At 41.5% G+C, this 21790-nt stretch overlaps 1 protein-coding gene across 3 annotated transcripts in view; it reads left to right on the top strand.

The window, feature by feature from the left end:
* Positions 1-10007: 10007 nt before the first annotated feature.
* The window catches only part of thsd7ba (thrombospondin, type I, domain containing 7Ba), a 134661-nt gene continuing 122878 nt past the window's right edge, over positions 10008-21790 (top strand). For all 3 annotated transcript variants that reach the window (XM_042084244.1, XM_042084243.1, XM_042084242.1), the window contains exon 1: positions 10008-10169. The gene's annotated coding sequence lies outside the window, so the exon portion shown is untranslated. The remainder of the gene's footprint in view (positions 10170-21790) is intronic.

The raw sequence follows: 21790 nt of genomic DNA, 5'->3' as shown, positions 1-21790 counted from the left end.
TTTTAGCAGTTTTGCTAAAAATGCTAACTAGCATGCTAACATGCTAGCATGCTAATTATGCTAACCACGTGACTTAGCTAACTTAGCTAACTAGCTACAGTGGGTAGGAGTCATAGTTGATGACAAGTAACAGTTACAATGGCCGAACAGTTAGTAGTTTAAAGGGTTAAATTGTTTAACAGTAAAATATTATAGAGAGGACTTTTATTTTGAAACAGTTTTTGGCAGAGGAAGCAGTTGAACAGGATGTGTAGTCTTAATAGGGCCAGTTTGTATGCTTAAAGCCTGAGACTGGCAGTTGGTCCAGGTGGCCCGAACACCTGCCATAGGATTCTAATTGCTTAACGGCCGTATTGTGATGTCATAATCATAATGTTAAGTCAATGGGGAAATTTTGATAGTTTTTAATTAATAGTTTAAAAAGTATAAAAGTTACAAAGCTGAAAAATACATAGCACCCATGTCCTAAGTAAGACCTACGTAACATAGTTTGAATGAAGTTTCTACGTTAAACGGTTGAAGCTGCATTAAGTGCGTTAGAAGAAGAAGAATAAGAACTAGAAAAGCATTTCCTGAAGGAAATACAGTGCATGAAAATGCAAAAATATGATGTAAAATATCATACAGAGTAAAAACAAACTATATTGGTTGCTAAGTAGATGAGGTTTAATATAGTTGGAATGACTGAACAGTTAAATAGGTGGATAGTTTAAATGGTTAAATTATTTAGGTAGATAGTTGACGATAACTGACAGTTGGAATGGCTCTAATGTTTGCTAGCAGTTATGCTAACTATGTTAACAAAGATAATAATATTAACAAAGTTACTATGCTAACTAGCATGCTAACACGCTAGCATGCTAACTATGCTAACCACGTTACTTAGCTAACTTAGCTAATCGTTTTTAGCAGTTTTGCTAAAAATGCTAACTAGCATGCTAATATGTTAGCATGCTAACTATGCTAACCACGTTACTTAGCTAACTTAGCTAATCGTTTTTAGCAGTTATGCTAAAAATGCTAACTAACATGCTAATATGTTAGCATGTGAACTATGCTAACCACATTACTTAGCTAACTTAGCTAATCATTTTTAGCAGTTATGCTAAAAATGCTAACTAGCATGCTAATATGTTAGCATGCTAACTATGTTAACCATGTTACTTAGCTGACTTAGCTAATCATTTTTAGCAGTTTTACTAAAAATGCTAACTAGCATGCTAACATGCTAGCATGCTAACTATGGTAACCATGTGACTTAGCTAACTTAGCTAACTAGCTACAGTGGGTAGGAGTCATAGTTGATGACAAGTAACAGTTACAATGGCTGAACAGTTAAAAAGTTCAGTAGTTTAAAGGGTTACATTTTTTAACAGTAAAATATTGTAGTGAGGACTTTTATTTTGAAACAGTTTTTGGCAGAGGAAGCAGTTGAACAGGATGTGTAGTCTTAATAGGGCCAGTTTGTATGCTTAAAGCCTGAGACTGGCAGTTGGTCCAGGTGGCCTGAACACCTGCCATAGGATTCTAATTGCTGTGATGTCATAAAGGGCAATGTTAAGTCAATGGGGAAATTTTGATCGTTTTTAATTAATAGTTTAAAAAGTATAAAAGTTACAAAGATGAAAAATACAAAGCCCACATGTCCTAATTAAGACCTACGCGTCAATGTTTGAATGAAGTTTCTACGTTAAACGGTTGAAGCTGCATTAAATGCGTTAGAAGAAGAAGAATAAGAAGAAAAAGCCTTGGAAGAACAGTACAGTGCATTTTCATGCACTGCAATAAGAAGAAGCCTAGGAAGAACAGTACAGTGCATTTTCATGCACTGTAATAAGAATAAGAAGAAGCCTAGGAAGAACAGTACAGTGCATTTTCATGCACTGTAATAAGAAGAAGCCTAGGAAGAACAGTACAGTGCATTTTCATGCACTGTAACTAGAAAAGCATTTCCTGAAGGAAATACAGTGCATGAAAATGCAAAAATATAATGTAAAATATCATACAGAGTAAAAACAAACTATATTGGTTGCTAGGTAGATGAGGTTTAATATAGTTAGAATGACTGAACAGTTAAATAAGTGGATAGTTTAAATGGTTAAATTATTTAGGTAGATAGTTGACGATAACTGACACTTGGAATGGCTCTAATGTTTGCTAGCAGTTATGCTAACTATGTTAACAAAGATAATAATGTTAACCAAGTTACTATGTTAACTAGCATGCTAACAATGTTAAAATGCTAAGTATGCTAACCATGTTACTTAGCTAACTTAGCTAATCATTTTTAGCAGTTTTGTTAAAAATGCTAACTAGCATGCTAACTATGCTAACCATGTTACTTAGCTAACTTAGCTAATCATTTTTAGCTGTTTTGTAAAAAATGCTAACTAGCATGCTAACATGCTAACTATGCTAACCACATTACTTAGCTAACTTAGCTAATCATTTTAAGCAGTTTTGCTAAAAATGCTAACTAGCATGCTAACATGCTAGCATGCTAATTATGCTAACCACGTGACTTAGCTAACTTAGCTAACTAGCTACAGTGGGTAGGAGTCATAGTTGATGACAAGTAACAGTTACAATGGCCGAACAGTTAGTAGTTTAAAGGGTTAAATTGTTTAACAGTAAAATATTATAGTGAGGACTTTTATTTTGAAACAGTTTTTGGCAGAGGAAGCAGTTGAACAGGATGTGTAGTCTTAATAGGGCCAGTTTGTATGCTTAAAGCCTGAGACTGGCAGTTGGTCCAGGTGGCCCGAACACCTGCCATAGGATTCTAATTGCTTAACGGCTCTATTGTGATGTCATCAGCCCATGTTAAGTCTATGGGGAAATTTTGACTAGTTTTTAATTAATAGTTTAAAAAGTATAAAAGTTACAAAGTTGAAAAATACAAAGCCCACATGTCCTAAGTAAGACCTACGTAACATAGTTTGAATGAAGTTTCTACGTTAAACGGTTTAAGCTGCATTAACTGCGTTAGAAGAAGAAGAATAAGAAGAAGAAAAAGCCTTGGAAGAACAGTACAGTGCATTTTCATGCACTGTAATAATTCGGATAACATTAGAGTGCATTTTCATGCACTCTAATAATAAGAAGAATTCGGATAACAGTAGAGCACTCTAATAAGAAGCCTAGGAAGAACAGTACAGTGCATTTTCATGGACTGTAATAAATGTCAGATAGTGCATTTGCAAGCTTTTTATGTAAGCTAGGCTGTTGATGTTGTTTCATAGCCTTTTGTTTGTGTATAGTTATTGTTAGATTTCGATTAGAGCTTGTGCTTTAAAGTAGACTACTTGGCATGGGCTCACACGAGCTGTCAAATACGGTCTACTAGCCTATGTGGTGCAACTCTCTGCTTTAAGCAAATACATGTTGTTGTTTTATGTTAGCTAACTGTATAGGATGTGGTGCTAACAGGACAATACCTTAAAGATGGTGCATGATGTGCAGTGATGCCTCGAATGCCGGAGATGCAAGTCGCACCGAAATGGGGCACTAAAATTCACGTTGTTATTCGATGTTGTTACTATCGCTTGCGTCGGCACGGATACCATATTAGAACAGAGTTTCGTGCTCAACCCTAGATTTGTTAGCCAGGATGCCCACCTCAACTTAGCTCTGCCCACAACATTTGAGGTTGGGAAGTTCGGTCTGGACTTGTTTCGTTGTGGAGCAACTATGCTCGAAGCAGAGCTGTTTGGACTAGAGATGCACCGATATGGAATTTTAGGGCCGATAACGATATTTATTGGTTTGTTGTGGCCGATACCGATACGATAACCGATAATATTACTAATATTATTAATATAATATTTGGGGAAAGCATTTAATAAGCATAATTTTATTGCAGTAATTTTACCTACCACCAAATGATGGACAGAACTCATAATAGTCCTCAATAGTGCGGCAGTCAACAACATAACAGTAGCCTAGCCCTACAGTATGTGTGGCTCCTTTAAGTGAACCTGACGTCAGTGAATTGCGAGTGAGTGGCTAGAGAGTATGAATCGTACTTTTTCCCCTTCCCCCATCATCTCCCGCCGGCGCGAACCGCATTTGAGCCCGTGTTTTTTCCCAGCCAGGTACCGCGTCCTTGGTTGTCCCTCACCCCTCTTTCCCTGGATTGGTGCCACCACCCTATAGGCTACCGTATCGGCATCTCACCTGAGACCACGTCTACATGAAATAGTAACACAATATAATCTATGTGGTGATCACAAAATGTATTTAAGTGAACATCGCTTTTACTCAATGCCGGCGTTGGCCGTAAGGCAGCTGATACACAGGAGCTGTTGCTCTGTCGCTTATTGCCAAGAGGGCAAGGAAGGAATTTTTAATCCTTTAAATCTCTGGGAGTTTTTTCGCCTTCCTCTGTGTTCATTGAGTGTCAGCACATTAAAGCCCTTCCCTAGCTGACCAAGGGAGCACCTGCACCTGTGTGTAGCTCTGCTCTGTTCCTCGGAATCCTCTCTAATAATGTGTTGCTGCTTATCACTTCTCTTGCCGTTATAGCTACCGCAGTTAGCTACAGCAGCCTATTTTAATTGCGTAGGCCTTACTAGCCTACTAAACATTGGGGTGCATTAGATGTTGAACTTCACAACCGTGTGTTTGGGCTGTCATTTTCAACATCTCCTCTCTCCTGCAGCCCTATACAATTTGGCTAATTACTTTTTCCATCGCATGGAAAGATCCCCCCTCCAGACTACGGACGCTCCGTTACTTGCTTCTGGTTTCAAACGCAGCTCAACGCTGTTCTAACGCAAATTGGAATCCCAGCAGACAATCATTATTTTATGGTGCAGCCACCAACGCGGCAAATAACGGCCTGTCCGATCAAGCGCTCAAAACTGGTACAAATATCAGTGTATGCTATTTGCACCCCTGTGCATTCAATCTGGCATATTGATCACACAATGTAATATTTTTTTTTTTAAACAAGCAACATGTTTTGTTGGATGCTATTCTTACCCTGGTGTTTATAGTGCTGCATGCTATTTACACCCTGGTGCATGAACTAGCTAATTGTTGCAAACAAAACTTCTGTTTGAGGACCAATTTCTTGTTCAAATTGCGCGCCTTCTCTCCAGAGACGTTGGTACACATGCACACTCACTCTGCCAAAACGCATCACACGGGAATCAAACCCCGGTCTCCCACGTGCCGGCTCTTGCCTGTTACCACTGCACTATCTGCTTCCACACAATGATGATGTCCAGGGGTACGAATAGACACTCCGGGCAATTAATTCCGACTGATCCCTTTAGTTAACGTTGCCAAGCTTGTTTGTTGTTGCACTATCAACGCCGTCTTAAAAGACAAAATGCGCATAGAAATCTCCTGCATAGGCTCAAAAGGCAAACCAGTCAGGGCTTGCAGTACCAACAATAAGTCCCACCTCGGGGCCAGGGACGGCACCGCTGGATGCAGCCTTCTAACATCCTTCATAAACCTAGAAACCAACGTATGTTTCCCCACAGATGTCTGATCTGGTGACACATGACACGCAACGATTGCCGTGACATACATTTTAAAAAGGGATGGGGAACAGCAATTGAAGGAATTCTAATATCACCTCCATGCTGCAGTGCGTGGGGGCTTCACTATGCTGCTTTCACCAGTGCTCAAATACATGACACTTACAGTATGTCATACAAGGAGCGTGTAGGTATTGACCGTGAGCTTGAAAATCGTATCTATAACTGCTTGTTTGAATCCTGAAGTATTCCCTCTCAGGGGACAGACCCACAGTTTCCAACCTTGCTGGGACGGGTGCCACACTGTTCACCTCGCTTGCATTAGTAAATCCCTGCCCACTGGCATTCGTTCGGTTCTGATTCTGTCCCCGCTCCGCTTGTCCCCCGCACCGCTTGCACTCCGAGAGGGGCATCTCTGTCGCGTATTGAAAAAACCATAGGGGATAGTGGGCCATTTCCTTCGAAGCGAAGAGGTCCACTTGTGCTTGGCCGAACCTCTGCCATGAGGCAGGCGCCACTCCCCTGGGACCGGACCTCCTTCCGATAGCATGCCAGCTCCATAATTTGTCTCGCCTGGGAGATGAATCGCCCTGATAGAGTGGAGTCGAGTGTAAATCCCTAGTCACTGTCATCATAGAGGCCGACCATAGACCACCCTAGTGGTTTAAGCTACTGCCGCTGCGCTGTCGAAACGGACCAAAACGTGCGACTGCGCAATAATCGGCTGGAAGTAATTCAGGACCAGCTTGACCTCTTCGGAGTGGAAGGGGGGGAGGGGTAACGTTTCTTCGTGCTCGAACCCAAATACCCCGAGTCCTTGTCGGGTATTTCACTGCCATCGAGAAAATAACCACGTAGGCAGGGTATACGTCCGCCGCCCTCGATGGGGGAGCGTTAGTCGCGGCCTGGGTCCGACTTCGTCTCCTCTTCGGAATCGACGTCTGGAGGGGTCTCCGAATTAAACATTGCTCTTCGGTCCCGAAGACCTTTCCCAGTCAGGATACCGCAGTGTGGGCAGTCCGCCTCCGACGAGAGTGCTAGCACCGCATGTACAAGACCCAAGCATCCCACGCGTGTCGTGCATGTCTGGGGTCGAAATGATGGTGAAACACTGGCGCGTTATCTCCGGTGTGGTTCGTCTCTTTCCCTTCGCTACCATTGCAGTGCAGAAAAAAAGGCAAACAATTAAATACAGATATATAACTCGCTACCGTCCGGGGCTCTCTTGCGAGCGGTGGACCGTTAAGGCAGCGAGCGATAAGTCTAGCGTTACAGCTTACCAGTATACACAGTGAAGTGTATCAGTCACGCTGAAGGAATCAAGAGAAAGTTCGCAGGCACGTCACGTGAAATCTCTGATTGGCCACCTGTTTGCTCGAGGGGTTTGCAACGCCCTTCCCCAGCTGTTTATAACATGTTTGTAGCATCGGTATGAACAGAATTATTATTTAAGGGAAATATCCGTTTTTCCGAATAGCCTATCCTGCTACGTATTTTGTTGTCTTAGATTTCGCTATCTGGTGTTGCACAAGATATATGCCCCATAATTACGTCCCAATAGAGCAATATCAGACTTCTGACTAGAATCTGAGTATGACAACAGCAGGCTATAGATTTGTTCATTGAGAAGTCTCTGGCTGTGTCTCAAACCACCTAGTCATTTACGTCACCTGAGCGTGCTTCAGTTTATTTTGTATACAACAAAAGGACTGTTGCTAGAGAAGCTAGACGTTTAGATGTCACTATCGTGTCTGTTGCACAAAACCTTAAAAAACAAACAGTAATTAAGGCATTTGTTCAAGAAGAAGGATGTTTTGGTAGCCCGGTTGAAACCAGACCCTTCTCAGTTGTAACTGAGAGTGGGTCTGGGGAAGGTTCGTTCACAGCCTATTTCCAAAGGGCGTTCCCAAACGGACGCCGATCAAAATGCCTCGGACGCAATAGGAGAGGCCAAAAACCAATCAGAGCAACGAAAGAGACAGAGTGATGGAAACACACAATTTGCAACACTGTCTGGTTGTAGGGAGAAGCAGGAAGAATCAACCACTTTTTAATTAAACGTAGGCTAATTCAGACATCGTGCCACACTGAAAGCTAATATTTTGTCACTAGCAATTTACATCTGCCCTCTGTCAAACACAATTGCAGATTTTTGCTACCCCAGAGCTAACTTGCAATGCAACTTGCCATAGGTAGTTAGCTTTAATTAACCCTTAGAACCCTAAGCTGTTTTTAGGGCATTTTCACTACCTTTATTCATAAGGATTTATTCTGGTCATTGTAAGTGCCACACACACATATTATATATTGTTTTTTTCAGCAGAGTCTAGGCTATCCAGATCTGCCATCATTTCATGTATTAGTACTAGCATTGTTTATATTTTGATTTTTAAAGAATTAAAATATAAAAATCATATTATAAAAATTTGTATATTTTGACCTGTATCTCACCACAGCAAGTTCATAGCTCTACATGCATTTCATGTGTGTGTAGGGCAGACTGTCCTGAAACGGGCAATATAATTGCCATGTTGGAGGGATACTCTGGGGCTGAGCAATTTACAGAAATATGTGGTGTGTGATTTACGGAAATAAATGCCATTTTTTATTTAGCGATGAAAAATGACCATTCTCCGCTCCATATCTGTGACAAGAACTGATCTGACCTGACTTGACCCAAGTTTGCCTGTTAGCATGTGTGACTATGGTGTATGCACTCATGATGATTCTCAACTTTTTACTGCATTGCCATGAACAAAGTAAAGGCAAAAAAGGTGTTTCTTTGTTGAACAAATTGGGATGCAATGTGAGCCTTGAATTGGATGCCATGCAGGAATTTGCTAGGATCTCAAAACCGGATTATGAACATGTTTTGCCATAGAGAAACACACGATAGCGTTGGATTATAAACATGCTTTGCCACAAAAACAGACAAAAACGTGGGGTAAGTTCAGTTATATGAAGTTATTATTTTGCTGTCACTTCGTCTGTTTTATAACCCAGAAGGGTGTATTTGGTATCAAATGATAGCTCTGTGTCTTTCATCTAACATACGTGGCATATATATCCGATCACGGGTCCGCGAGTAATTACTCCGAGAGTAATGGGTGTGCAGCGTTGGTTTGTGTACATGACGTTAATATTTTGCAGTCACTTAGTCTGTTTTTATAAGCCAGAAAGATCGATATCCATGGTACCAGTGGATAGCCCTGTTTCTCCTCTTTCATCTGATATGCTTGCCATATCTATGTGATCACGGGTTCGCAAGTAATTCAAACGAGAGTAATGGGTGCGCAGGTGAACGCCGAGAAGTATAGACTTTAAATATGATGCAATTTTATTTAATTTCATGATTTTTTTTAATTTTCATACTTGATCGTACAGACAAGTGCGTAGTCTCTTTGGAAAGCCCCACTTCTTCTCTGTCATAAAATAAAGGTTTTATCGTTGTGATGAACAGTCGCGGAGCAATGTAACAGAGAAGAAAGGGTGTGTTTTTTGACGCACTTTGCGTCAATCGGGTTCTAAGGGTTAACAACCAGATCTCCTTATATGGGCAAAGATGGCCGTTTTGGTTCTTCTTTGTAGGCGAACTTCAGAGGTCTATGCACTATGCACTGTCTGATTAGTCTGGTCCCAAGGCTAATGAAGAACCCAATCTGGTGTATTTCAAATTTTAAGATGTATCTTTCAATCCCTGAAAATAAACTCAAAATTGCTTTAACCCCCCCCACCCCCAAAAAGAAAAAAAAAACCCTTAAAAGCTGAAGTTATGATGCTTTCAGGAAACACTCTGAAATGTAAAGGTTATTTATAAGAGAGATTCTATTGAAAAAGTCGAGGACCAAAAAGCATTTCATAAAGCAGATCATAAGAATGGAATAACTTGGTCAATTGAGCTGAGTGCTGTTCTCGCTTTCTAGTTCTGCTTTCCAAAAGTCATTCAAAAATGACTGCGAGAAGGAAGCAGTAGGTTGAAGTACAGTTACATTCTAAATAAAAAAGGTGCCACATTAAAAGCTAACATGAACTCTGAAGCAATCAGTAGAAAAAGAATAGTAGTTATTGGTAAAACAGACAATGCAAAAGCAATTGTGTGCAAAAGAGGAGACCTTGTTGCCCTTGGTGATGGAGAGAAGAGACAAAAGGAGTAGTTTGGGATAGGAGGGATTGGTTTAAAACAAAGACAAGTGGTATTGGATAGAAGAGAGAGGGGCACGGCAGAGAAAGGGAGATATTAGATTAGATAAAAAAGGAAGGAGGGGAGGAAGGTGACGAGGAGAAGGGAGAAGTATGTGCACATGTGTGTGTGTGTGTGCGCGTGCGTGCGTGCGTGTGTGTGCTTAGAAGGGGAGGGGGCTTACTTGGAGACAGTGGGACTGGCTAAATAGAAATCATCCCTCTTAGCCAATGAGTTTAAAGAGAGAAGCACATGTCATTCGGCTGAGAAGTACCACCTCCAGGAGCCGGAGCGTCTCTCAGTAAAAAAGAGTGCAATGAGCGCTGGGCTGTCACATCGGCAGCTGCTGTCCTCTCCCTCTCCCTCGCCTCACGCTGCGCTCGCCCTATCTGTCCCTCTCCCTCTCTCTCGTCTGCTCCTGCTCGCTGTATCTCCCTCCCGCACAAACGCGCACACTCGCACAGAGAGAGCAGCGGTCCAAGGCAACCACATCACATCAGGTAAGTTGTGTGCATTTTTCTCCTCTGTCTGCAGAGAGATTTACAGTTACGCTTGGAGATATATATTATGCCTCCTTGGATGTGCTCCTTATCTAATCTCTCTGGCTTGCTTGATAGGAGTAGTGGCGAAGTGTTATGCACTTCTTATTCTTGTAGACACAAAAACATATGTATCTGATGCTTGGATGTACTAAGTGTAAGCCTAGTTTCGGGTGACCCAAGTGAGTCCAAGGAGGCGATTATGTAAGTTCTCTGGCCGACGCTGCACTGATACTGAGATTATGGCAACTTTGGGAGGCACGCGGCGTGGCAGGAGGTAGTGGGAGGTGGAAGCTATATATGTGAGAAGCGGCACATGCAGCGGTGGCAGCGGTACAGAGCCCAGTTGTTTCCAAGCGCATGAATTATAGATGACGGTGGAGCTCTAAATGAATGAAGTCACCCAGCGGCCAATGGGGGAGCTGAGCGGCGAGCAGCCCAGGTGTTCCGGGACTCAGCCAGGTAATTGGTCATGGCTGATCAGGAGTCTGGATGCCTGTGGTTGAGCGGATGGGATGTTAAATCCGTAGCTCTATGGTTTTGGCTCTTGGGGAATACAACAGCCTCGTGGACAGTTTAATTTCTGTCTCTCTTTCTCTCTCTACATCTCTCTCTCTCTTCATCTCTCTCTCTCCTGTATCCTCTTGTCAAGGCCAGAAATATTGCCATTGCTTGCTCTGTGGTTTGTCCCAGCTGTGGAGCAGCCCTTTTGTTCTGGACATGTCATGGTTGGTAGGCTTAGGAGAGTCAGCTCCATAATGTTTGGTCTAGTCAGCTGTACTGCCTGTGTGTGTTTTTGGGTTTGAATATGATGTGATTGCCCATAGCATGTGTATTTGTGAATGTGCAGAAGGCATTTTTTTCCCCTTCTTGGATGCTTTTTGCCATTATTTGTAACTCTGTGTGCATGGAACATTAACTCTGCAAAGATGTGTGTAGGTAAAGGGAAGTCTTTTATGAGTTTTCTTACACAAAGGCAGAATGCTTTCACCACAGAGAAGATTTTACTGTTACTGTAAGATATAACTTAATGACTTAATCACAGAATTAGACTCAGAATCAGAAGTTTTTATTGCTTTGAGTTACTCATGTGAAATTGTGATATTACTTTGGTCTGATAAACCTTTGAATTTGAGTTAAATGCCTATTTACTGCTAGAAATAAGGTAATGCCACTAGCTTTACTTTTTGTCTACTGGCTTTACTTTTATTTTATTTTTTTGCATTTTATTCATTCCTAAGACATAGTGAATTTTTATTTTTGGATTGCGTCATTGTAATTCATATTGGAGGTCAGAGACCTTGTTCTGTCATAAAGTCAATATGCCAAAGTGCTGGTGTCCAGTTACAGAGAACAGATGTGTCCAGAAGTCTCTCTAGGATCCCCTTTGTTTTAATGTGAGTTTGGTAACAGTGATTTATATCAGAAGCAAAAGACTCAGGTGGAAATAGCAAGAGACCATCGGCTATGTAGTCATTTTCTGTCAGCACCCAGTTTAATTGGTATATTGAGGCCATGCAATAAATTCGAACTCCAACCGAAATTTTTTTTTTTTTTTTAAACTGTCCTAAAATTGTGAGAATTGTTCTAAAACTTACTGTTTACCATGTTGTTAGTCGCTTTGGTTAAAAAGCGTCAGCCAAATGTAATGTAATGTAATGTAATGTAATGTAAAATAGCCCCAAGCAAACCAAGCTGATTACCAGATGCTTAAATGTTATTGAAAAGCTGGTACTATGAAATGAGACAATTAGTTTATTTTGTTAAATGAAAAGCTGGACATGCAGACTTGTATCTGTATTAATTATTCAGTGTCACTGAGCCTACTGTACATAAAAATATGAACTGAAAATCAACCATTTCTATTTTCAATTAATCGAACTGCTTGAGGCACCTTCCTGTCAGAACAAATATACTGCTTTGCCATTAAGTAGTGATACTGTCAACATTCTGAGCAGTCTAATACAGTCAGTGTGATGAAGTTATAGACATTTATGGGTACAGTATTTATGTGTTAGGACCACACGTTTATTTAGTGTGTTAGACATGTTTATGAGCTAAACAATCAATATTATAAGGCCCTAGTCAATTCAAATTGTTAGGAAAGTAAGGAAAGGACCAACAATTACACATTCAGACTGTACACATGGAGGAGCAGGAATAATTATTTTCACTTACATCTGTGCTCTGTATGACTCTTAGAACTAATAGCTTACTTTACATTACTCCACTAATGGCAAAATTAGAGGTTAGGAAAACAGAGCCGAGTTTGTTGTCCCTCAGTGGGCTCCGTATGACAGTGCCACTCTGTCTTTTTTAAGGCTCGCTTTTTTAGTCGCCCCAGGTGTGACAGGCAGGGAGAGTAATGGGCATTGTAGACTGATGCACATCCTCAGCCTTGAATAGCTTGAATAAAGAAGACAGAGTGCTCTGACTCAGGCATAGTAGTGTGGTGAATCAACCTCCAAAATAGAAGAGGTCTGCTTGGCTGTATTGTGTCGGTCACATGACCCGCATTGTACTTTTTATTTTTTATGTCCCATGCAGGCCACTAATTGAATCCTAGTCAGACTATTGATTGACAGATGGAGATAAAATTATGAGCTGTTTTATGAGGTTGTTTGTCACATTCAGTGGACCATATCTCAAATTTCCTCACTGGTTTGAGGTTGGATGTAGAAATATAAGGTTTCAGTGTGGTGGTTGCTATCTCAAACAGATGCCACCTTCTTGTATTTGCAAACTGTGTTTCCTCAGAGGGAAATGGCACCAATGAAATATACCCTTACCAATAGGTTGCCTGTGATGCATGAACCACTTGTTTTAAGATTAGAAGACAGCAATTAACAGCCAATCTGCTGAACAGCAAACATGTGGTTCCAGTCCTATTTTGGTGAATGACTGAGATGCATGGGGGAGTTGCAGAGACAAATGGACCTGATTTGTTACACGTGGCATGGTGAAGGTGCGAGACACCACAAAATACTCAGTGTGATCTCCCACAGTGTGTGATTTTCAACCCACACAATTTTTCCCCTCGTATGTCCATTAGGACACCTTGCAAACACTGAAGTACCCATTTTATTGATTGAATGGTTGACTTGTTCAGGCATTTGATCGTTTCCTCCTCTCTCGGATATTCTATACCTATGCATCTAATGTTACGTTGTCTCCACCAATAGCATTTCTGAGAGCTGTTCCCCTGAAATGGTATAAGTTGTGTCTGCGTAAAAGCCATGGTCTACCTTTGCATGCATGAAAGTGTCCATTAGTCATTAGAGGAGATGGCACAAACTGTAATCTCTTCCGCCCATTGACTTTTCAGAGAGTTGCACATTTAAAGTTTCTCTTGATGTGTGGCTGTCAAGATACAATTACATTGAATATCACACGAAAGAAATGTATAATTTGAAGGCCCACTCAATTTCTGCATTGCATTTCACAGACATAGTATGTCTCCCTAACAGGATTTGACCTTTAAAATCGAAATATCAAAGTGTGATTCTTCAGAATGACTGAGTGTCTTTTGAGCAGTCTTTGAATGCAAATGTAGTATAGTACTAGCCTGATGAGCCAGACCCACATTAAAATGTAGGGTCTGGGCACTCACCGTTCGCAGTGCTCAGTCCGAGGGGCGGGATAATCGGTTGTCTTTCAAATTCCCTCTGCACGCAATAGGACAGCACTATGAGTCCCATGCGTTTTCCCACCAGCGGAGCTAGTTGGCTAGTTCAAACTTTTGCCAACTTACAGTAAACTTAACTCGTGTCCGACTGTTCGCCAACAGCAACATCCATCTTCTTTGTTTTCAAGTAGCAGGGAATTCAAGCCAAACCGTTGCAACTTTGCCATCAATCATTATGTTAAGCCTGCCTAACGACTCTATACACGATTTGATTGGCCTGATAGAAGTTTAATTTTTCGAGCTCTCAAGCCAACGGAGAGTTGCTAGACTAGCCCTGCGCTAGGGTGCGTCTAGATTTCTAGTATAGTACAATTGTACATTTCAGTCTTCAAAAATGTTACTTTCACAGTCAATTGCAGTCTACGATAACTGAGAATATCAATTCATTGCTGCTTGTAGATGCTGGACAATAACTTGATTAGGCATACCATGAACTGGTGTTGAAAATTGAAGGACATGGAGGAGATAAGCTCTAGAGATTTGCTTGTTACCTTAATATGAAGGCAATGGATGTGCATAAAATATTAATATGCGCATACACTTCCAAATGGTTGTTCTTTAGTGGAAGGCCAGAACCTCTAAATAAGTAGTTTATCACTGCCAAAATAACGCCTCGCTTGTTGTAATGTTGTGGCCTTTTTGAAGACACTTTCATCTTTGCAGTATTGTCTCTTGCAATGAAAGGCAAATGACATGACTGTGGTATTATGTGACATTTGTTCTACAGTCTAGCACAGACAATTTGCCTACATTAACATTAACAGACAGATATAAATCAAATGAAATTCAACCCTTTCACTGGGTTTGAATATTATGCTTTGAAGACAAAGACGCTTTATTGCTAAATGCGTCTTCACATACTTGCTCCGTCTTTGAGTGACTCGGTTAGGAGGCCTGCTGAAATGATATGTGACCCACTGCCCTTGTGGTGTCACTGCCCCCCCCCCCCCCCCTGCAAATGCTGATTGGGGTGTTGTCCATCACTGTTGAGCTGGGTTGGATGGGTGCCTATTATATCCTGTCAGTGTGTCACCCAGCTGAGGTAATTAATAGCAGGAGACCTGGGCATCTGTGGCCGAGACCTGGCCGGTCAGTCTTTTGGGGGGTGCGTCGCTGTGGCTCCCGGCTGTGTGCTGGAAGGGCTATGCTGGTGGGAGCAGCAAACGGGCTTTAGTGATTCCCTGATCTCATTACTGCCACTGACATTGAGGGCAGTGGTGCCACAGATACACATCTTTTGAAGGTCATCTCTGGCTAAGCGATGGACCACTGATATGTAGGCTTTTATGTCTTACCGTGTGTGTCTGTGTGCTTGAATGCGTGAGTGTGTGTGTGTGTGTGTGTGTGTGTGTGTGTGTGTGTGTGTGTCTTTATGTGTGTGTATGGGAGAGAGTTGTCATAGACGGTCACACACTCAGCACACAGACTCTACAAGGCACGTACTGTAGTAGCCCTCATGCTTTTCAATTACTTCAGTCTCCTGTTGGTTTGGTATGCTAATGTCAGAGGCTCATGCCCACTACATTTCTTTGGTGTCTCTGAAGCGCCATGCCTTACATCCCCTCTGGAGCACCAGTCCTTCCAGTGAGCCAGACAGAATAGCTTCAAAGACCAGTGTGAAGAGCAGTGTGTTCACCCCCTCACGTTGAGAGCACTGCACTGCTTCACCTTCCCTCAACCTTCATTAGTTCTGGATCACAGAGGACAGTATTTAAAGCAGGCCTCCCAATGCGTAATAGGTAATATTAAGCAGGGGATGTAGGGACGAGGCCTCCCCCTTCCAGTCATGTTCACTTTCTAATTAGTCTCCCCTGTCTAATGATATTCATTGGCTGTTGTCATTGAGATGTCAGAGTAAATAGCATAAAGTAGACCAAGTCTGACTGTAACCTGAAGGAGAGACAGCTTCTGTCAACAGGTTGGCAGACGAAAAATTGACACCCGGTTGTCTGACTTTTTTTTTTTTCTTTTCTTTTGTTTTTTCCCCTTTCTTTTGGATATGATAATTCTTTGAGGCGAACTTCTCTGAGACAGGCGAGCACAGGATGTTCAACTGTTCCAACTGCGTGCACATATTTCTAGTCAGTGCGTGTCACTATCCAGTCATAAATCTCAGTCAATATTTCTTAATGACACTCCTGCCCTGAGGGGATATACCTATTTCCTTTTGAATGCAAGACTGTCAATGTGATGGCCATGAAAATGGTTTGTTGATGCAATGGTCAAGGTAGTGATGTGCAGATATATATATATATATATATATATATATATATATATATATATATATATATATATATATATATATATATATATATATATATATGCAGTTCTCTTGCAGAAAATGTATGCATATTACATCACATATTTATGCATATTACATATCATATTACTAAAAAGCTATATATGCATAAATACAGTTCTAAGTCAAATTATTATTTGCTTGTATAGAGTCTTTATTGTTCTATAAGGATATTATTTTTCACACACATCATTACATTCCATGCAGGATATACACAGCCTCATACATATCACATATGACATATAACATAACACACACCATATCACAAACCATACGCCCCCCCCCCCCCCCCCCCCCCCAGTTTCCCTCCCTCCTCAACACAATACAAGCAAAAAGGTGGACAGTGCAGACAACATAAAACACAAAAGAATAGGGGGAATGGATGGTTGTCACAGGAGTTTGTTTAGTGCAGTGCGTCCAGATGGGAGTAGGGTGAAGAACCGGTTCAGGGGATGGTCAGGGCTGCTTGCTTTTGCATATAATCTCTCAATTTTAGAAAACTGCATTTATCCGTATACATAAAGGCAATACTAATCCAGTATTGTTTGGTTGTAGTATTGTGACCTGAGTCTTGAGTCTCAATAGCAATTTAATTTGAATTTTGCAATTTTAAGATGGCCACAGTTGAGCTACTGAGCTATTAATAGGGCTGTTCTTCGATTTTAATGTCTGTCTGACTGTGGCATATCTTTCAATCTGTTAATTACCTTTATTATTAAGCAGCAATTCAGGAGGTGCATAATTATGTAAACAGGAGCCCACCCACCCACACACAGGCAGATGCACACGGCTCCACATCTGAATCTTTTTCTACCTTCATGCTTTCAGAGATTCTGTGATGTGAGCAGATTTCCAATGAGAGATTCCCAGCCCACTGATAAAACCAGCACGTCGGGAACTTTCTGCAGCTACATTCCTCCAGTTAACGCTACTTCTCTGAAGTTCCTAATACCCATCAGGTTTGGGATATTTGTGTCCCTCTTCGCATCTCTCAACGTCTGTGTGAGTAAAATGACTGACACGCATTCAGTTTAAGAACTTAAGAAGATAAGACTTAAGGGAACGTCTGAGGGCTTTTGTCGTCCATTCAGAATCGTCCTTGAGTTATTTATCCAGAAATTTCTCGGCCTTTGGGTCTGCAGTATTTCGAAGTTTTGGGAACATGCTTGTTTTGTCCTCAAACATTCAGGCGTCCTGTCATTGCTGAACTGGTGGAGGGCAGTGTGTTTAAGCAGGCACACACTTGGAGACCCATCTTTAATTTGTGCAGTAGCTGATGTATTAGAAATTTGGTCTTGTTTTGAATGTGGCCTTGGTGCTTTTAAAATAATAAAAAAATAGGTCTGAATCACATTGCCAAATATAGATGACTGACAAGGCTGGATGTTGGGGGACAGCAGTTGCAGAGTTGCACTCTGGGAAAATTATTAGCCTTTTCTGAGGTGCAGCAGATGTGTTGGTTCTCGAGAGATAGGGGGATCGACTGCTGTAAGAAACATTTGTTTATGGTGATTGCATTAAGGCTTGTGCCTTCCAAACCTGTTTATTATCAGCCTGATCGGTATAGCATGAGGGGCTGGCTGGGACACAGCCTGTTCAAAATACAGTGTGCCGCCTAGTACAGGAGAGGCTCCCCTGGTAGTTCATTATTTCATCAGAATCAACCCAGAAGCAGACTGTGTGATGGCTCTCGCTGTCCTCTTTAACATTTGCTGCGCCACAATATGCATTTCCACAGCTCCTTTTGCATCTAATTAATGCAGTCTGTCTGCCTCCAAACAACAAAATAATGACTTCTACTACTGGCTGCTATCTCGTGTTGGAGTGCCATAGCCGTAGCATTGGGGAGTTTTTTTGTTTTGTTTTGTTTCAGAAGATGTGGAACATAACTTTCTGCCCTGTGAGTTTTGGGGAAGTAATGTCCCATCCTCTAGTTCGCCTGAGGTCATGTCATTCCAATTAAGGCGGCTCAGCTCATGAACTGTTGTGTATTCAATTGTACATCATCTGTCAAAACATTCACAACACATTCTCAACACATCGACATCCATGAATGATTAATAACAGGATGTTTTCCTATTACTCAGGGTCTACCTGTTAAAAATGTATGCTGAGACTAAAGATCTAGATGATGACTGTTCATTGAGCATTAGACCCAACATAGTGCTTGACATAAATTCTAAATTGTGTTTATATTCATAGTTAATTCACCTGTTTTAGTATACGTGAAAAACAAAAACAACCGCATCCAATGTTACTTCAGAAACACGTGGAGTTTTGGAGTTTGTTGGAGAAAAGCTGAACTCTCATCCCATAAACCCAATTATCTCTTGCCAGTTGGGTATTCTTCAGTATTGACACTGTGTTCATTGGAATGTCTGAGAAACATCGTGATTGATCTTATACCGGCAGTGGCTCAGAAGGTAGAGTCGAAGTGTCCTTGAGCAAGACACTTAACTCTCTCAAAGCTCCCGATGAGCAGGTTGGCGCCTTGCATGGCAGCATCCGCCATCAGTGTGTGTGTGTGTGAACGGGTGAATGTGAGCGCTTTGGGTGGAGTAGGAGTCGAAAAAAGTGCTATATAAAGCCCATTTGCCATATACAGTAGCAGACATTACAGTACAATGCTCCATTTCCAAGCAAGACAAGCCCACAATGATTCTCTGAGCTCAGACGCGGCACCCACCATCTCAGCAGAGCACTTGACTCAACACTCCCGTAATGCTCATGTGCTAGGAACCTTCTCCCTGCCTCAGTGCTGCTCGAGTGATTCAGGGATTAATTATACCAGGCTGTGGGTGAAGCAGGAAGCTGATGCAGCCAGCCAGAATGGAAGACATACACTCTCCGTCCTTCCAATCTCTGGCTATTTTTGGTTCCCTCCACAAAGACCCTCTAACTGCTCTTTTGTTGGGAGAGAATGCTGAATAGCTCAAAGATTCACTGGAGCCACCCCTCCTCCCTCTTTTGGGCAGACATCTCCTTGGTGCATAATGATCTGGATTTTATGATCTGGGCCCTGTTAAGCCAGCAGCGTGAGGTAGTCAAGTTTGAGTCTTGATAAATTCATTGCATACAGTGTCATATTAATAATTTCACTGCCACAGAACTCACAGGTTGCATGTGAAGGACACCAAAAACAGCATTTCAATTATCCTGAAGTTTATGACAGACTGCTTGGGTGGTGCAGATCTGGCTATCTCTATGTTCTTTCTTTGCTATTTGAATTTTATGAGCTGCTGTTGAATTCCCCTAATGATACATTACCTGCCCATAAAACTCCAAAGTACATAGACTGGAAAGAAAATAGCTTCAGTATAACCAGGCTACTCTTTGAAAATATGTCGGAATTGAATAATACACCACCATGCACATTTGGCAGACTGTCTTAACTTGACTTTTACTGCTCTGATATTGTTTCCTTTTTCACTATGTGTGTGTGCACAAGTGTCAGTGTGTGTGTGTGTGTGTGTGTGTGTGTGTGTGTGTGTGTGTGTGTGTGTGTGTGCGCGTGCATATGCGTGTGTGTGTGTGTGTGTGTGTGTGTTTTAGAGGGAGAAGGGGACAGCAAGAAAATGGAAAAAATAACCAGTTACACACATAGACGGTAACCTATTAAAGCAGAGAGTTAGGGCATGGAAATGAGTTGGTCCATCTTGGTTTTGAGATTGCAAGCATTCGGTTGAATTCATTGGGCTCAGTAAAATGCATTATGTGGATGTGGACCTAGTTGCTCTTGTGAAAAATAGTAACAATGAGGATCATGTGGGAGACAGACTTAGTTTAGTGTCATTCTTGTGGGACTGATTAAAATTCTGACCTTCACAAGTTCACAAGTTTCTTCACAAGAAATATAGGTCAGCCCCTTTTCAGATGGTGTGTCACAGAATCTAGATTATTGTGTCTTGTGATTGTGATTCAGCTCCTTTGTCAGTGGCAAATGGGGAGACTGTCATTTAGCTCAGGTTAATCTGCTTGAAACACTCTAAGGTCACACAATACAGTAAACCACCTTTGGATTGATTAGAACACTGGAGACTTGGCATGGAGTTTAGTCACTTTGTGCATTGTCCTTGTGTCTTTTTTCATCCATGTGGTCAACTTTAGCTTTTGCCTACATGCATATTAATAGTATAAGGTTTTTGCACAAAGCCAGCTCTAAAAATAATGTTTCTGGTAAAATACTTGAAAATATGTGTTCTCATGAGTTACAAAGTTACAGGGTTAAAACGAAAATCTTTTTCAGGTAATAATAGGCTGATTTGCCTAATTGCCAGAGCTACTTTATGTGTAGCACCCACCAAAATCAGATTGATGATAAAATAATCTCCACTGCCACCTTAGTACAATTGTTGCCATATCATTCAGATCTCAAGGTGCACTGCCTGGTTAGAAGCACTACTCTATCCACCTTCACATGCAAGGCACAGATTGAGGCAGTTTTGTGTAATGCTGTCCTTGGCCTTAAGGCCTCATTCATCAAAGCCGCAGATGCCAGCCCTCTGGTGGCATTATCTTTCAAAATATCAATATCCTCCCACTCCTCTTGTTTAAAGGAAACAGCTGAATGGACACACACAGTATGAGTTCAGCAGATGGAAGAGAACTAGCATACAAATAATGGACTGAGAGCCGAATATGTGATCTTAACAATGGAACTTGACAAGAATGTTGTGTATTATGTTGAGTTTGAGCCTCACTTTGACCAGGCTTGACAGCGACACTGCCTATTTATTTTATTCTACTTATTTGTCGTGGTGGTGAGGGATTAGTCATTTTGCAAGGTAAATGAACTCGGTCAGATCAAAACGAGGTTACGAGCGCTTGTCTCACAGTGAGAAATAAAAATGGTTGATGTCCAAGCTGGTACATTCCAGGGGGAAACTGTAATCGCTCAGAGGACATCTTGTTTTCTATTTCTCATCAGTGTTTGGGGGTTTCCATTTCGAGTTTGACAGACTTTACGGCAAAAGCTTCAGAAACAAATAATTGTGTTATTTTTCAGCTTACCTCCACACCTCAATCTGAGGAAGGCACAATCAGGTGCTGACAGATTGAACCTGTTGCTCCACTACCATTTTTATTGGATTTGCCCCTCAGTGAGTTCACTCCACTGCCACAGCTAGGTGCCAGCCTTTTCAAGGGCTGTAGCATTCCAGTGCTCCATAATGTCTCTCTTCCCTCTACCTCCAGAATTCCTCTCTAACCAAACCAGATGGAGGGTTCCGTCAGCAGTGAAGCCTAGGTGCGTGCTGGAATCCCTGCTAAAATCTCATAGAGCTGGAACCCTGATAAATCTCATAGATCTGGCATAACATAAACGGACGGATGTGCCTCTTCTTTTCAGATATACACAGGAGAGGTGTTAAATTCCTTGTGATTTTCCACAGTGGCCAATCAACCACATCTATTTACCATTACATACAGTAACACAAAGCCTATTCAACATTGCACAATGTGACGCAAGATGCAACGGCAACAACTGAGCATCATTCACAGCAAGTACTTTTAATGTTTTAGTGTACATTGCATTCATAACAATAAAAAACATAACGCTGTAACGCTGATTATAAATAATTCTAAAACTGATAGTTCCGG

The sequence above is a fragment of the Alosa sapidissima genome, chromosome 2, assembly GCF_018492685.1.
Source record: "Alosa sapidissima isolate fAloSap1 chromosome 2, fAloSap1.pri, whole genome shotgun sequence".
In the NCBI taxonomy this organism is placed as follows: Eukaryota; Metazoa; Chordata; class Actinopteri; order Clupeiformes; family Clupeidae; genus Alosa; species Alosa sapidissima.
This window is presented reverse-complemented; position numbering and strand designations above follow the sequence as displayed.